This window comes from Stegostoma tigrinum, chromosome 18 (assembly GCF_030684315.1).
Source record: "Stegostoma tigrinum isolate sSteTig4 chromosome 18, sSteTig4.hap1, whole genome shotgun sequence".
Classification (NCBI taxonomy): Eukaryota; Metazoa; Chordata; class Chondrichthyes; order Orectolobiformes; family Stegostomatidae; genus Stegostoma; species Stegostoma tigrinum.
This window is the reverse complement of record NC_081371.1, coordinates 34,031,629-34,050,370: the sequence shown is the minus strand read 5'-3', so window position 1 is coordinate 34,050,370 and position 18,742 is coordinate 34,031,629. Positions and strand designations below refer to the sequence as shown.

At 43.4% G+C, this 18,742-nt stretch overlaps 1 long non-coding RNA gene across 1 annotated transcript in view; it reads right to left on the bottom strand.

Annotated features, from left to right (window-relative positions):
• Positions 1-18,742, bottom strand: part of LOC125460707 (uncharacterized) — a 34,028-nt gene that overhangs the window by 2,554 nt on the left and 12,732 nt on the right. Inside the window, exon 2 of the long non-coding RNA XR_007249320.2 lies at positions 10,506-10,637. This is a non-coding gene — a long non-coding RNA (uncharacterized LOC125460707). The remainder of the gene's footprint in view (positions 1-10,505; positions 10,638-18,742) is intronic.

The window sequence follows — 18,742 nt, the reverse complement described above, 5'->3', positions numbered from 1 at the left end:
ACTGAAGTGTGACAATTTGATATTTGATCATCTGATATTTTAAACACATGAAAGTCAATCATGTGACATGTTTACAGAATATTTGCTCACTTTCTCAATAAATATTGTTTTATTTCCATTAGTTGAGTGCTTCAGTACTCTAGGGCTCCTATGATAATGTAAGATAATGGTTTCATAGTACGCAATAGTTTTTAAAAAATTAATTCAGAATTTTGACAGACATACTCTCCAGTCATCTTATATAGACAATTTTTATCTGCAACAAAATTGAAATGACCAAGGATAAAATCCATTCCAAATTGCCCATCCAGACAGCAACTTTAAGTAGTACACAAAGAACTCCATTGTTCCAACTGGCTGGTTTACACTTACATCATATACCATAAAATAAACTTCTTGAAAGTATAAAATGTGAGACAAACGTGCTTTTTTGTACAAGATTCTTTCACTTTAAACAATGCTCAGCAAATTAACTTACATCATTTGATTGCAAAGGGATATGTTTTAATTTAATGCTATTTCTAGTTAATGGAAACACATGGAGATAAGTGTTTGTTTCCTCCAAATATTTTTATTTCAAATGTTTAGACTAAACACAGCAGAAAACACATATTTACATATGTATTGGACATTTAAAACTGGCTCAAAATTATACCCTGACACATCACAGGTATGTTTGCGAGGCATGGTGACCAATTTGGAGTACAGGCTTCCTGGCAGAGACACAGGTGGCCAGATCAGATAGCATTGAAAAAGGCCCCTTTTCATATTTTTGCAGTCAGAACAACAACTTCACTCACCAGCTGTAAACTTGCAGGTTGCAACAGTTGAAGCATATGTCTGGAATTTCCCTGGGATTGGGCCCAGAACCACACTTCTGGCAAAATTACGACAGTGAAGCTGGACAATCTACCAGGCAATTCCTGGCTATTTTTGAAATGGGAAGCAGGGAGTGACAGGCAGCTTGCCTACACAAGACAAAAAAAACAATATCTGTGGGGCTTGTTTGCCAGAAAAAGCAGGCATGAAACTGGGGTTTAGGAATATAAAGACAAGAGTAGCCTACTCCGTCCCTTGAGACTCTTCTGCAAATTAATATGATAATGTACCTGAACTGCATTTATCCACCTTTGCTTGAAATCTCTTGCTGCCTTTACCTAACAAATATCTGTTGACCTTAATGCTGAAAATGTACTGTGGATTCCACAGCCTTTTGGAGCAGTGAGAGCCATATTTCCACTTCTCTTCATGTGTGAAAGTGTTTTCAATTTGCCTTCTAATGACCTAGCTCTAGTTTTAATGTTTTGCCATTTTTATCTGGATTTCCTGGAAATATTTTCTCTGCATGTATGCTATGAAAGCCTCTAATCCTTGTAGATACTTCAATTAGATCACCCCAGCTTTCAAATCTGAATGGAATACAAGCCGCCTTTGTGTAAACTGTCCTCAACTTAGCGCCCTTGATTTTGCTACCATTGTGGTGACACTTTGTGATAGCCTGTGAATATCTATTGTTTCTTTCCCGAAGCTCTGAACCAAATGCCGAGGGTTATACTCCCAATGGGGCCACTAATTTCTGGAATTGCACTCACAATGCCATGGTGGTTAGCCAATGAGCAAGCATTAGTCATGGAATTGGCAATCCCAGGCTTGAGATGGCAGCAAGGCAAGAGTCAGCTGATGCTACAGGTGGGTGCTGTCTTTGTATTTAAAGGTCTGACTGCTCTACATTTGCTGCTGCCTGCAAAGAGGACTCATTCCTGTTCTGACTGTCTTGGTTTCTATTCTTCTTGCTGCTTTGGGTTGTTTAGTAAATGCTGCCTTAAATTTTTGCAATGACAGCCTTTAGCCATCTTACTGCTGCTGTATCATTCACTGGAAACCCAAAGAAACAAAGAAGCTAACGAAAGGTTACAGCAACAATGGCAGACTGAAGGCTGGGCTGTTTCTGTGCAAGTTCTACTTCAGGTTGCCAGGAAAAGTCAAGAGTTCACTTTCCCAGTGTTGGGAGGAGGATAAGCTCTGGCTGATCAAGCAAACCTGTGCAAAAGTTACAAAGGTCGCCCCCAGCTCCTCGATTGAGTATCAAAAATATGTAATTGACTTTATTCAATCTGCCAAGACGACTAAACAGTCCCTCTCTTCCCTTTGTGCCAGGAATGTGTTAAAGCAAAAGGGTTCACTTGATACTCCAGGAGTATGATTTGCCAGTTGATGGCAAAGTGGTCAGGCTGGCTGCCCAGCTAAGTGGCTATGCAATTGCAGATGGTGAACTGGGTGTACCAATGCCAGAGGATGGCTTTATGAGTTGGACTGTATTTGGCAGACAGGGGCATAGTGTCAATCAATGTGTCTAACATTGGCTACAAGGGACTTCTTAGGAAGCCTATTTGAGATGAGAAAATGGGAATCCTTAAATGATTATGTTCTTTCATAAACATCAGTATAACGTGAAGCTGAGGGATCTTGAGAGCTGCAGAAAGCCCCAGAGAGCACAGTGTCACAGCCTTTGGGGAAGAAAAGTACACATTTGCAAATTATGTGTTAGATCAACTGTTGCAAAGGTCCATTGTCACAATCTGGCCATTGAGGAAACTTGCACAGCAGAGTGTGAGTCACGTAGGAGCTACAGGAGGTGCCACATACTTCATTCAGAACTTTCCAATTTGATGCAGTGCTGCAGATTTGAAATGTACATCCTGAACTGAATTATATTGCTGCAGTGTGATCCGTTTGATGGGCTCAAATGAGGGGTGGTAGCAAACCCTCTCTGTAGCAGGAAGTATTTGGTGAGGGCAACTGGTGTAATTTCAATAGGGTGTCTGTTACTGCTATGGTCCCTCCATGTTCCAAAGGGTGGATGAGTAGGAGGACCCACCGCTAAGCTGACAGGAGGCTACAAGGTATTACCTAGCAGTTATATTAAAAGAGGGAGGGTCCATCCTGCCATTAGTCATGTGGCTATTGCCTCCAGCATAATGTTTGACCAAGCACAGTGATACTTACATTAACCCTTTTAATATAATAAACTTGGCATGGACAATGTGGTATTGAAGAATCCAACAGATGTCTTTTACAGCTCACTATTATAAACAAACATTATATTCATAGGCACATCAGTGTTTGGGCTAAATTTAGCAATTAAACTGTACAGAAGAACATGCTTACTGTAGCATATCATGTTCAAGTGTTCTGAGTTTAGATGGAGTATGCAAAATTTAAACCCTTATGTCATGGCTACAACAAAGATGATAAGATGAGCATGACCTTTAAAGGTATACTGACTGTAAGGCATAATAAAACATCACCATTTTACCAAAACTAAAAACTTAACCCATACAGATATACACGGTTGTACATAGGCATGCATTGTTAATTTAACAATTATACAAATCAGGTAAAACAGATTTTACAAGACTAATGTTTTAACTTCAGTGAAACACTTTGGAAATCACCAACTCATCCTAATCTGCTGATCATGCACCCATTTGGACAGAAATATGTGTTTCTCTGTTGCACTTTTTTAACATTTTGTTGCTGTCACCCACCATCGCACACAATCATTATCACCAGGGTGTTCCTCCTCACTCTCTTTGTGTAATGTCTGGTCTGAGCTGGCTTCTGTTTCTTTGCAATATAACACTATGATCAGTATGACCTTTAAATGAGCTGGGCTAATTTTGTGTGTATGAATGTAGAATCTCTCTCCATTGATGAGAATTATGTATTTGAAATGCTTCATATACATTCAACAATTGTTGTATATTCTCAGACAGCCTTGGCTAGTACACATATTCACATACAAGCCATCTTGTACTTCAATATTCATGTGTTCCTGGTGTAACATGCATTTGATATCTCATGTAATGTTTCTAGAATTAGGACTTATTTGCCTTTGAAAGTAATCTGTTGTGATGTGACACGTTTGCCTCGATGTGGACAAAATGAACGCATCTCAGCTAATTCTCTATTACAGCCTGGACTTCCCTGGATAATGATATTTTGCAGAGATAGTAGGAACTGTTAGTAGGAATATTCTGAAGAAGGGTCTAGGCCCGAAATATCAGCTTTCCTGGTCCTCTGATGCTGCTGGGCCTGATGTGTTCATCCAGCTCTACACCTTATTATCAATGATATTTTGCAGCTTTTTTTAGTTGGTCTTCTTCAGTAGTTTCCAACTGCAACTGTTCAAACTGGCCTAGGCCAAGGCGTAACAGGCACCTTCCCCTGCAATCACAGAAGCTGTAACACCTGCCAGTTTATTTCCTCCCTTTTCATTATCCGAAGCCTCATACACAGCTTCCAGGAGCAACAGCACTTTACCTGCATTTCCCACAATCTAGTCTACTCTATTCACTATTCGTAATGTGGTCTCCTTTACATTGGGAAAATGAAACGCAGGCTGGGTGACTGTTTCACAGAACATCTACGGTCTGTTTGCAAAATGGATGCCGAGCTTCCGATTGCTTGCCACTTCAACACACCATTGTGTTCCCTGGCCAAGGTCAGAAATCACTTGATATCAGGTAATAGTCCAACAGGTATATCTGAAAACACAAGCTTTCAGTCTTACTCCTTCTTTAGGTGTTAGTGAGAGAAGTAGTATCAGGCGCAGAATTTATAAGTAAAAGATCAAAGAGTCACAGCACTTATGAGAAGTACTAATCAAACCTAAGATGCTATTAAATCTTTAACCAGTTAGAAGGTTTTAATTGATTAATATGTATGTGTAAATCTCTTCTCTGGCCAAAATCTCTATCTGAGGATTGCTGGAGTGCTCTAGTGAAGCTCAGCGCAAGCTGGAAGAACAGCATCTTATTTTCTGCCTGGAACCCTGCAGCCTTCTTGAATTAACATCGAGTTCAACAATCTTAAGGCTTGAGCACCTTTCGTCATTCTTTCCCCCACCCCAGCATCACCAGGCCTTGTATTCACGTGGGTTGCTACCTTACACAACCAATCTCAGCCACTAATAGTCCCCATTTGCAGCTATTCATTCCCCCAGACTGAACTTTAATCACTTCTTTGTCTGTCCAACTGTTTTTCTCTCTCTTTGGGCTCTATCTCCACCTATCATTTAGTTCTGGGGAAGGGTCGCTGGACCCGAAACGTTAACTCTGATTTCTCTTCACAAATGCCGCCAGACTTGCTGAGACTTTTCTAGTATTTTCAGTTTTTGTTTGCGTAACAAATCAATTTTGAGAAAATCTTCAATTTCATAATCAATGACATTACTGTGTAGCTCAGGAGAAATACTTTGGTTTTTGTGTAGGTTGGGTATTCTGCTCAATGTGTCAGACATTCTCATCCTGGATTCCTGGCTTATATCTCACTTTAAACTCAAAACCTTACAGATCAATGACTGACTTAATTGCATTCATGTGTAGACTATTCCACCCCGCTGAGTGTTGTTTGAATCTCATGAATTGTTACTATGCTGAGATCTTTCCTTTGACAAGGTCCCTTTTGGCAGACAGGGACAGAGGGTGAAATTACACAGTTTCAGGGTGAGCTTGCAAGATGGAGACAGAACTGGTTTAGTTGTAGGAGACAGAGGGTAGCATGGAAGGATGCTTTTCAGAATGGAGGGCTGTGCGAGTGGTGTTCCATAGGCATCAATGCTGGGACCTCTGCTGTTTGTGATCTACATAAATGGAGGAAAATGTAGCTGATCTGATTAGTAAGTTTGCGGCTGATATAAAGATTCTTGGAGTTGCGGATGGCGTGGAGGATTGTCAGAGGATACAGCAGGATATAGATCTGTTGGAGGCATGGGCTGAAAAATGGCAGATCAAGGTCAATCTGGACAAATGTGAGGTGATGCATTTTAGAAGGTTTGGTACAAGTGGAAATTACATACTGAATGGCAGAACCCTTAGGAATATTGATATGCAGAAGGATCTCGGTGTACAGGTCCACAGGTCACTGAAGGTGGCAACACAGGTAGCTGAGATCTATCAAAAGTGTATGGCATGCTTACCTTCATTGGAAGAGGCATAAAATATAAGGATAGACAAGTTATACTGCAGATTTATAGAACTTTAGTTGCATCATACTTGTAATATGGCATACAGTTCTGGTCGTGATACTACCACAAGGATGTGGATGCTTTGGAGAAGGAAGAGAAAAAGTTTAACAATGAAGAAAGGTTGGATAGACTTGATTTGTTTTCACTAGAATGTGGGACATTGAGAGGCAAACTGATAGAAGTTTATCAGATTGTGAATAGCATGGCTGGAGTGGAAAATATGAGGCATTTTCCCAGGATGGAGGGGTCAATTACTAGGGGACATTGGTAGTCCTGCCACTGATGGTCTCTTTGTTCCCTCAATGATGGAAGAGCCTAGCATTTCAGTGCAGAATAATAAGGCTGAAGGATTTGCACTGTTCTTCAGCCAGAAGTGCTGAATGGATGATCCATCTGGACTTCTTTAAATTTAAATTTATTGTCACATGTATATAAAAATATAGTGAAAAGTGTTTGCTCATGTGTTATAAACAAATTGTCACCATGCTCCGGTGCCATCTTGAAACACTGAATATAATACAAGATTTTATTGCAATAGAGTTCACCTTTCTCTCTTCTTCTTGTTCCTTCTCTGCTGCCCTTCCAGTCGCTGCTGGGTTTCAGAAACGGGCTTTGGGGTCTTGGCTCTAGGCCTTCACCTTTGTCGCCACTCCTATGACAGCACTGTCTGAGCTAGAGCCGTGGGCCTGGGAATGCACGGGCTCTGTGAATTTGAGGGTATAATTACAGGGGGTACTGTGCTTTGGATTTGAAAAGAAGTGGGCGGCACAGTGGCTCAGTGGTTAGCACTGCAGCCTCACAGTGCCAGGGACCCGGGTTCGATTCCAGCCTCGGGCAACTGTCTGTGTGGAGTTTGCACATTCTCCCCTTGTCTGCGTGAATTTCCTCCAGGTGCTCCGGTTTCCTCCCACAGTCCAAAGATGTGTAGATTAGGTGGATCGGCCATGCTAAATTTCCAGTAGTGTTCAGGGGTGTGTGGGGTAAAGAGGGATGGATCTGGGTAGGATGCTCCAAAGGGTGGTGTGGACTTGTTGGGCTGAAGGTCCTGTTTCCACACTGTAGGGAATCCAATCTAATCTAATCCTAACCTCCTGCTTCCCATCCAATTCTTGTCCAGATGCTGCTGTCGATCAACAGTCCATCCCTTTTACCCATGCTTCCACTTCTTCAGGCACCTGGGCCTAGCTACTGACCTGTAGCCTCGGCCCAGCCTGCAAGTCCGGGCTGAAGTTGTCGGCCCAGAATCTGTTCCCTGCTTGCGGGGAGACTCTAGGCTGAGTTGGAGCCATATAAAAACTGAAAGAACTGCGGATGCTATAAATCAGGTACAAAAAACAGAAGCTGCTGGAAAAGCTCAGCAGGTCTGGCAGCATCTGAGAAGAAAAATCAGAGTTAACATTTCAGGTTCAGTGGCCATTCCTCAGAAAGTTTGGAGCCATGTCCAGTTCATTCTGTCATTGCTGCTACTGCTGCCAGAGGCCTCCTCCTTCATCCACTATGCTCCAGATTCTTACTTTCTGACATTTATAGAAGATTTTCCACTTTTCCCGATAGAGGTGTAAACAGTAAACAAGTTCCCAACAACTGAAGAAAAAAATAGTGGACCCCAGCATTACAGGTGCCAGTCTTCAGTTAATTTGTTTTACTCCCAATAAATATACACTCTATCGTGGAAGGTGCCATCAACAGTATTGTCATGTATTACCTGCTCAACAACAATCTGCTCAGTGATGCCCAGTTTGGGTCCCACCAGGCCCACTCAGCTCCTGATCTCATTACATCCTTGGTTCAAGCATGGACAAAAGAGCCAAATTCTAGAGGTGGAGTGGGAGTGCCAGCCCTTGACATCAAGGCTGCAATTCATCGAATGTGGCATGAAGGAGTCCAAGCAAAACTGGAATCAATGGGTTTCAGGGGGAAAGCTCACCACTGGTTGGAGTAATACCCTGCAGATAGGAAGATGGCTGTGGTTTTGGAGGGAGGTCATCTCAGCTCGAGAACATCTCTGCAGGAATTCCTCAAGGTATTGCCCTAGACCCAATCACCTTCAACTGCTTCATCAATGAATTTCCCTCCATCACAATATCAGAAGTGGAGACGTTTACTATTGTTCAGCATTATTTGCAACTTCTGAGGTATTGTAGCAGCCCGTGTTCAAATGCAACAAGAGCTGGACAACATCCAGGATTGAGCTGACAAGTGGTAAGTGGGCCACACAAATGCCAGGCAATGATCATCACCAACAAAAGACAATCTAACCACTGTCCCTTGGTGTTCAATAATGTCACCATCAATGAATCCCCCACTATCAACATCCCTGGGGTTACAATTGACCAGAAATGCAACTGGTCTCACCACAGAAACTCTGGTTACAAGAGTAGTTCAGGGTTTAGGAATACTGCGGTGTGTAATTCACCTCCTGACTCACCAAAGCCTATCCATCATTTACAAGGTACAAGCCATGATTATAGTGGAATACAACCCACTTGCCTGGATGGGCACAGCTCCAACAACATTCGAGAAGCTTGACACCATCCTGGACAAAGCAGCCTACTTGATGAGCATCATATCCACAAACATTCACTCTCTCCACCACTGATGTTCAGTGGTAACAATGTGTACTACCTACAAGATGCACTGCTGAAATTCACCAAAACTCTATAAACGGCCTGTTCCAAACCCATGACCATTTCCATCCAGAAGAACAAGGGCATTCAATATATTAGATTAGATTCCCTACAGAGTGGAAACAGGCCCTTCGGCCCAACAAGTCCACACTGACCCTTGGAGCATCCCACCCAAACCCATCCCCTTATAACCCACACACCCCTGAACACTATGGGCAATTTAGCATGGCCAATCCACCTAGCCTGCGCATCTTTGGACCGTGGGAAGAAACCCACACAGACACGGGGAGAATGTGCAAACTCCACACCCGAGGCTGGATTCAAACCCAGGTCCCTGGCGCTGTGAGGCTGCAGTGCCGTCCCAAACACCACCACCTGCAAATTCCCCTCCAAGCCACTGACAAAGTTGACTTGGAAATATATCACCATTCCTTCACTGTCGCTGGGTTAAAATCCTGGAATTCCCTCCCTAAGTGTATTGTAGGTCAGCATACAGCATGTGGACTACTGTGGTTCGAGAAGGTGGCGAACTACTACCTTCTCAGTTGCAACTAGGGATGGGCAATAAATGCTGGCCAGCCAGTGATACCCATATCCCATGATCTGATACTAAAAAATCTATGAAGTAAATGACTCTGGGGAGCCAAGATTTGCTTGCTATTGGCACTACAGTGTGATTCTGCCCAATGTATGGCATTAATGCTGCATTGTACGCTGTGAGATCGCCTCTCATAGGCTGTTCCTGTTGTGGAACACCAGGGGTACATGTGTTTCAGTATGTACAATTTTAACATGTTGGCATTTGCTATCCTGTTAATTTTAGCTGATAGAGTATGTTGTTCTTTCTTGATATTGATTGTTATAAAGACATTGTCATCTTAAAGCATCAGCATAGTGTGTGAGGTTAACAATATGGAAAGTTTGCTCACCTTCATAAGTTAGCCTTTCACATAGTTGATTCTGAACTTTGTTGAAGTGCTTGCATTTGTACATCCTTTTATTACTTTTCTTGTTGTTAGTGTTGCAGTATTGTACTATCTCATTGGTCATCTTTGTTTTGTTTGAGATGTCTGGCTTGTTTTTTGGAAGGAAAAGATAGGGTAGATAGTGATAAACTATTTCCATTGGTGGGGGATTCTAGAACTAAGGAGAGTCAGTCTAAAAACTGGGGCCAGACAGTTCAGGAAAGATGTTAGGGAACACTTCAACACACAATGGAACACAACTTTTACTTTCTGTTGTGTGTAACCACATCTCGTGCCGTAAAACTGATTCAACCGTATGGTAGATGTTGGGAACTCTATTCAAAAAGTGGCAATGGATACTAGATCAGTTGTTAATTCTACATCGAAGATAATTTTTTTGTTAAGTAAAGGTGCTAAAAGATATGGAGTTTGGCTACAAATCAGCCATGATCTCAATGAAAATGGAACCGCCTCGAGAGGATGACTAGCTTACTCCTGTTCCACATTCCTACGTTCTATATCAAAAATTGTTGTATAGCTTTTAAGCAAGTGCAACAAACTGTATCTGTTACAAATGTTAATGGTTTGTGGATCATAGTAACAGTGTTAGCTGTACCTGAAGCATGAAATTGCTGTTGGCCCCTCACTATGACTTCTTATTTCCATCTATCCTTATGTACTGCATTAATCTTGTGCTCCTTTTTCTTGCCCAAAGATCCTTCGTCAAAGATGACTATCTCAGTGAGTCTCTCCGATGTCTTCTCTTTAGAAAGGTCTCATTCAGACCCTTTGCCACAGTGCCTTCCAAGAACTGGTCAGTGGACTCTCAGGTTTGTTTCCTCTATGACATGAATTGAAATCTGTCAACATGAAGTTAACTCTTACCTTGAGCAGGTCATCGAGATCTTCCCAGATCTTTTCTGGATCATTTTGATTGTCAGCAGAAAGACAGGATATGTCAATTCTGTGAAGCCCCTCATTTTAGAGCTCTCTTCTTGGCCTCATCTATTGCTTGATCTGTAAATTAGAATGGTATACAATGTTTTCACAGCATCTAACTTAATTAATATGTCCCTGGATACTCAGTCCATAATTACGCATTCACCTTCTGTTTCTCTTCGCAGGTCAATTTCTTTTAAATGTGGAGTGCAGTGCAGTTTTTTATTTATTTCATTTGTTTTATTTCTCTGTTCTTTCAGTTTCCTGTTTTGCTAAGATTGCCTTCATTTTTTCCATGTTATTGACACTTCACTGCTGTGGTCCATTTAAAAGTTTTTTTGAAAAATTACAAGGCTTGTAGCTTAAGAAATTAAGGCTTGTTTTTTTTCTGCCAGTAGGTGGGTTCATTGCCAGATAAAGTGTGATGACATCACTCAGGCTTCCTTCTGACTTTATACCAACTGGGGAAAGGAAATGGTAAGCTGAGAGAAGTCTGGGCACAGGTAACTCTTCATAATATTGAAAACAGCTTTGTTTTGTGTTTAGAAGCAATAATTTTTCCTATGAGTGCTTTTGAGTTGTCCTGGGTTGACCATTTAGCGACCATTTGTTTTCAAATCTGAACAACTGACTCTCAGTTTTTTTGATGGGAGGTAAAGAAAGTCAGTACTCATTACGTTTGTGCACAGTTTTGCAACCTTTAGTTTGAACCTATTTGTCCTTTCCTATGCTCGTGAAATAGTTTGGTGACAGAAAGATAAAAGGTACTTCAATTGCAAATTTTTAAAAATGTATTCTAGACCATCGCCAGGTAAAATTTTGCCCTCTGCTTCTCATTGATGTGGGATATAACTTTTAACTTCTGTTGTGTGTAACCATATTGAGTGCAGTAAAACTGACTTCAATTGCATAATGATTCCACAGGGGGTTCAGCTAATTTTGTGAAGTAAGTTACAGTTAAAAGTGAATTTTATACAATAGTACAATCCAAATAGACAATGGCATATCACACTCAAAGGTCAAATGTGCACGAATTCGAACCAGATGAATGGATCAGTTAATCTGCTTAAATAGGCTGCACAAAATTCTATTGGTCATTAAAGGAATTAATTAACAGGGACAAAGACAACTTCCCATTTAAATCTGAGATCTGTGCTGTATAATAAACTGTTGATCTCATTTGAATGAACCCCAACTGTTTTGGATTGGAATATTCATCCAATTTACAGTACATGTTGGGTGCCACATTTATAGCTGAGACCAAAAATAAACTTCAGAGTCTACTTATTATAACAAGCTTTCATCTGGGGGATTAGAATTGAATGTGCGAGTCAACTCCAAAACATATATTGTACTGCACCATATCCATCATACATTGTGTTGCAACCGTTAATTTTTTTTTCACTTTATTATCTTCTACTTGTCCTGTACTTTTTCAATCGATCAATATTGAGCTCCATACGCCATCCGATTTTCATGGCAACTAGAAAGTCTGATCCATGATTGTCTAACATTGTACTATGCCCCTTTCTCTTTCCTCAGATAAACTAATTTCAATCACCAAACCAAACCATTTTTAATGACTACAACATGAATCTATTTTTACATTCACATGTATTAGTTGAACAAATTGAACTTGTTCTCACTGAACACCAACCCCACTCAAGTAAATTAGGCACACAGTCTAGGCTGATATTTCATGCTTCTGCAGCAAGTGGCCTGCCTTTTGAAAGTCATAAAACCCACTGCCTGCAAAAGAAGGCATAAAAGATCCCATGATGTTATCTGAGCGAAGGCAAACAAGTTTTCCTAATGCTCTGGTTGTTCTTTATCCCTCAAAAAAATGCCATCTAGTGCATTTATTGCTATTTGTTTGAACTCTGTTGTAAACAAATTAACTGTAATATTTATGTAGATTGTGACAGTCACAGAATCATACAGTCATAGCATGGAAACAGACCCTCGGTCCAACTCGTTCATGCTGAACAGATGTTAATCTAGTCTTATTTGCCAGCATTTATCCCATATCCTTCTAAATTCTTCCTATTCATGTTTCAACCCAAATGACTTTTACAAGAGATAACAAGGTGTAGAGCTGGATGAACATAGCAGGCCAAGCAGCACATGTTGTAATTGGACCAACCTCCACCACCTCCTCCAGCAGTTCATTCATACATGCACCATCCTCTGCAAGAAAAGGTTGCCCCTTCGGTCCCGTTGACATCTTTCCCCTCTCACCTTAAACCTTTGCCCTCTAGTTTTGGACTCCCTTACTCTGGGGAAAAGGCCATGACTAGTCACCCTATCCATGCCCCTCATGAATTTATAAATTTCTATAAGGTCACTCCTCAGCCTCTGATATTCCAGGGAATATAGCTCCAGTTTATACAGCTCTCCCTTTAGCTCAAACCCTCCAATCCTAACAACATCCTTGGTAAATCTTTCCCGAATCCTTTCAAGTTTCACAACATCCTTCCTATAAGAGTGAGATCAGAATTGAATGCAGCATTCCAAAAGAGGCCTAACAAATGTCCTGTACAGCTGGAACATGTCCTCCCAACTCCTTTACTCTGTGCAATGACCAATAAAGGCAGGTATCCCAAGGCCTTCTTAGCTATCCTGTCTACCTGCAACTCCACTTACATGGAAATATGAACCTGCACTCCAAGGACTCTTTGTTCAGCAACACTCTCACGGACTTATCTCTAAGTGTCAAAGTCCAGCCTGATTTGCCTTTCCAATATGCAGCACCTCACATATATCTAAATTAAACTCCGTCTGCCACTCCTGGGCCCATGGCCCATCTGATCAAAGTCCCATTGTACTCTTCTTCACTGTCTGCTACATCACAAACTTTGGTGTCACCTGGAAACTTACTAACTGTAGCTCCTTTAATTCCATTTATATAAATGCTAAAAAGCAGTTCCCCAGCACCAATCCTTGTGGCACACCACTGGGCACAGGCATCCAGTATGAAAAGCAACCCTCCACCACCACCCTCTGTCTCCTAACTTCAAATCAGTTTTGTAATCAAATGGCTAGTTTGACCTGTAGTTCATGTGATCTAACCTTGCTAACCAGTCTACCATAAGGAACCTTACTGCACACTTTAGTGCAGTCCGTATAGATCACATCCACCACTCTGCCTTCATTAGTTCTCTTTATTACTTCTTCAAAAATCCAATCAAGTTATTGAGACACAATTTCCCACATGCAAAGTCAAGTTGACTATCCCTAATCAGTCCTTGCCTTTCCAAATACACGTAAAGCCTGTCCTTTAGGATTATCTCCAACAACTTGTTCACCACTGATGTCCGTCTCACCAGTCTATAGTTCCTTGGCTTCTTACCAACTTTCTAAAATAGTGGCACCATGTTAGCCAACACCCAGTCTTCTGTTACCTCACCTATGGCTGTCAATGATACAAATGCCTCAGCAAAGGGCCCAGCAACCATTTCCCTAACTTCCCACAGAGTTCTAGGGTACACCTGATCAGGTCCTGGGGATTTATCTACCTCTATGTGTTTTAAGATGTCCAGCACCTCCTCCTCTGTAATATGGAGATTTTTCAAGATGCTGCTATTTATTTCCCTCATGTTCTCTATCTTCCATGTACTTCTCCATAGTAAAAACTGAAGCAAAATACTCAGTTAGTACCTTCTCCTTCTATTGTGGTTCCACACACTCAATCCCAACAGTCTATACCTGACATATGCTCCCTTCATTTTCTTGACCAAAACCTCAAGTTCTTTAGTCATTCAACATTCCCTCCAACATTCCCTCCAGCTACCAGCCTTGCCCTTTACACTAACAGGAACATACTGTCTCTGGACTCTTGTTATCTCATTTTTGAAGGCTTCCCACTTTCTAGCCGTACCTTTACCTGTGAACCTTTGCCCCCTGCTCCCTACCAAGTCCTTGCCCAATACCATTAGAATTGGCCTTCCTGCAATTTAGAACTTTAACTTTTAGATCTGATCTATTCTATGTCATCACTATTTTAAAACTAATAGAATTATGATCACTGGTCCCAAAGTTCTCTCCCACTGACACCTAAGGCCTGCCTTACTTCCCAGAAGTAGATCACGTTTTGCTCCTCCTCCAGTAGGTACATCCACATACTGAATCAGAAAATTTTCTTGTAAAGGAGGAGGAAGCCCAGGATGGACATGCCGTCCAGGGAGTGGGAAGTTGCAGGGGCGGGGCAGTTGAAATGGTTAGCGATTGGAAAGGTATTGTCGTTTGTCACAAACAGAGCAGAGGTGCTGTACAAAGCGATCTCCGAGCCTCCGCTTGGTCTCATTGATGTAGAGGAGGCCACATCAGGAGCAGTGGATGCAGTAGACCACATTGATGGATGTGCAGGTCAACCTCTATCTGATGTGAAACGTTTGTTTGGTATCTTGGATGGAGGTGATGGGGGAGATGTAGGGGCAGGTGTAGCACTTCCTGAGATTGTAGGGAAAGGTGCCAGGGGTGGTGGGGCTGGTGGGGAGTGTGGAGCAGACAAGTGTGTCACGGAAGGTGCAGTCCCTACTTAAGGCATATATGGGTGGGGATAGAAATAAAGTCTTGGTTGTGGGATCAGATTGTAGGCGGCGAAATTGACAGTTGAATATGGAGGTTAGTGAGGTAATACATGAGGAGAAGGGGGATTCTGTTTTGTTTTTATTGGGGGGAGCAGATGTGAGGGCAGAAATGTGGGAAATGCAAGAGATGCAATTGAGAGTATTTTGGAGGTGGGGGGCGCAAAGTAGCGGTCCTTGAAATAAGAAAATGTCTGGGATGTTTGGGAGTGGAATATCCCAGACACGGCAGATGCAGATGAGTTAGGAGTAAGGGAATGCATTCTTTCAGGAAGGTGGGTGAGAGGAGGTGTAATCTAGGTACCTATGGGAGTCGGTGGGCTTGAAATGGGTGTTGGTTTCAAGATGGTCACCAGAGATGGAGACAGAGAAGGGGTCCAAGAAGAAGAGAGAAGTATCAGCGATGGTCCAAATGAACTTGAGGTTGGGGTGAAAGTGTTAGTAAAGTTGATAAACTGTTCAAGATCCTTGGGGGAGCACGAGGTGGTGATGTAGCAGAGGAAGAGGTGGGGGATAGGGCCACTGTAGCAGCGGAAGAGGGACTGTTCCACATATCCGACAAATAGGCAGGCAGAGCTTGGGCCCATGTGGGGCCCCATGGCCAACCTCTTGGTCTGTAGAAGTCGGAAGACTTGAACGATAAGTTGTTCAGGGTAGGGATGAGTTTGGCTAAGTGGATGAGGGTGTCAGTGAAGGGGTCTGATTGGGCCTGTGGGAGAGGAAGAAGCAAAGGGCCTTTAGGCCACCTGCATGGGAAATGCAAGTGTACAGGGATTCAATGTCCAGAATGAAGATGAGGTGCTGGAGGCCAAGAAATTGGAAGTCTTGGAGGAGATGGAGTGTATGGGTAGTGCCCTGGATGTAGATGGTGAGTTCCTGGACCGGAGGGAGAAAACAGAGTCAAGGTAAGGGGAGATAAGTTTGGTGGGGTAGAAGCAGGTGGAGACAATGGGTCAACCAGGGCAGTCGGGTTTATGGATTTTGGGAAGGAAATAGAAACAGGCGGTGCAGGGTTGGAGAACAATGAGTTTAGAGGCTGTGAGCGGGAGGTAATCTGAGTGGCTGAAGTTATGGATAGTCTGGGAGATGATGTTTTGGTGGTCAGGGGTGGGGTCATGAAGGAGGGGGGCAGTATGAGGAGGTGTCAGAGAGTTGGCACCTGGGTTCGGCTATGTTAAGGTCAGTGCGCTGTACCACTACTGCGCCTCCCTTATCCATGGGTTTGATAGTGAGGTTAGAGTTGGAGCAGAGGCAGCGGAGGGCTGCATGTTATGTTGGGGAGAGGTTGGAGTGAGTGAGAGGAGTGGAGAGTTGAGGCGATTGATGCCACAGCGGCAGTTGGAGATGAATAGATTGAGGGAGAGTAGGAAGCTTTGGGGTGGTGCCCAGGAAAATGGGGTGTGTTGGAGGCAGGTGAAGGAGTCTGCAGAGGGTCGGTTAGACTTACGGTTAAAGAAATAGGTGCAGAGGCGGAGGTGGCAGAAATTTTGTTCGACATCCAAACATGAACGGAATTCATTAATGTGTGGGTGGAGGGCAATGAAGGTGAATCCTTTGCTGAGGACAGACTATTTATTTTCAGTGAAGGGGAGGCCTAGGGGGATGGTGAAGACTTGACAGGGCTTGGGGCTGGGACTGGGCGTAGAGCTGGTGTTTATGGGGGTGGAATTAGTGGTGACATCACCAGTGGGTGCGATGACGTTGGCGGTGGGTGGGGTGACATCGACATCATCGGCGGAAGTGACGTAGCCCTTGATGTCGGCAGCAGGAATCGTGTTGACAGTGGTGTCGTTGAGTAGGGGGCTTCGGCAGTGCTCTTGGTGTCAGCGATGGAAGTGGCAATGTCCGTGGTGAGCGTGGCAGCAGCGGTGGCATGGTTTGCAGTATCGGAAGTGACGAAGTCGGTGGCATCAGCGGAAAAGGTGGTGGTGACCACATGGTTAATGGAGGTGGGCACATTGTGGGGGAGACCCTGGGTAGGATTGAGGACTTGGTGTGTGGAAGAGGCCTGTGCTTGGTAGCAGGCACCAGTAAATTTACTGTATTTACAGTTTTTAATGTCAGATAAGGTGGAGGAAAATTGTTGGTTAAGGTTGTGGATCCTGTGAAAAATGAAAACCAGGAGAGGTCCTTAGCTGATCTGGGAGAGGGAGGCTCTGAGCTGGGGCAAGCTTGATTGAAGGGCCAGAAGAGGCTGGCACATTACTGAGAGTGTGTGCTTGAGGAGCTGCAGATAAAACCAATCTGTATGTAGAGGCTAATAAAATGTGAGGCTGGATGAACACAGCAGGCCAAGCAGCATCTCAGGAGCACAAAAGCTGACGTTTCGGGCCTAGACCCTTCATCAGAGAGGGGGATGGGGGGAGGGAACTGGAATAAATAGGGAGAGAGGGGGAGGCGGACCGAAGATGGAGAGTAAAGAAGATAGGTGGAGAGGGTGTAAGTGGGGAGGTAGGGAGGGGATAGGTCAGTCCAGGGAAGACGGACAGGTCAAGGAGGTGGGATGAGGTTAGTAGGTAGCTGGGGGTGCGGCTTGGGGTGGGAGGAAGGGATGGGTGAGAGGAAGAACCGGTTAGGAACCTAACCGGTTCTTCCTCTCACCCATCCCTTCCTCCCACCCCAAGCCGCACCCCCAGCTACCTACTAACCTCATCCCACCTCCTTGACCTGTCCGTCTTCCCTGGACTGACCTATCCCCTCCCTACCTCCCCACTTACACCTTCTCCACCTATCTTCTTTACTCTCCATCTTCGGTCCGCCTCCCCCTCTCTCCCTATTTATTCCAGTTCCCTCCCCCCATCCCCCTCTCTGATGAAGGGTCTAGGCCCGAAACGTCAGCTTTTGTGCTCCTGAGATGCTGCTTGGCCTGCTGTGTTCATTCAGCCTCACATTTTATTATCTTGGAATCTCCAGCATCTGCAGTTCCCATTATCTCTGTATGTAGAGGCTGTTGCAGTCAGCGCCAAATTAGGATGGCCTGCCTGTAAATTGCAGGCCATTTGGGATGATACAGAGCAAGAAGGAGGTATGAGAAAACCTTGGTAGGTAGGATCAAGAAAAACAACAAGGCTTCCTATGCTTATGTGAGGAACAAGAGGATGGCCGGAATGAGGGTAGGGCCAGTCAGGGATAGTGGAGGAAACTTATGCGTGGAATCACAGGAGTTAGGGGAGGTCCTTAATGAATACTTTGCTTCAGTGTTCATCAGTGTAAGACACCATGACATCTGTGAGGGCAGCATGAAACAAGCAAATGTGCTCAAACATGTTGATGTTAGGTAGGAGGATGTGCTACAAAGTTTGAAAAAGCTGAGGATAGATAAGTCCCTTGGGCCAGATGGGATACACCCAAGGTTTCCACAGGAAACGAGCAGAGATTGTTGCCCCACAATGATCTTTGTGTCCTCACTGTCCACTGGAGTAGTACCAGAAGATTGGAGAGTAGCAAATGTCATTCACTTGTTCAAGAAAGTGAATAGGGATAATCCTGGAAAATACCGACTGCTCAGTCTTACTTCTGTGGTGGGCAAATTATTGGAGAGGATTCTGAGAGATAGTATTTATGATTATTTGGAAAAATACAGCTTGATGAGAAATA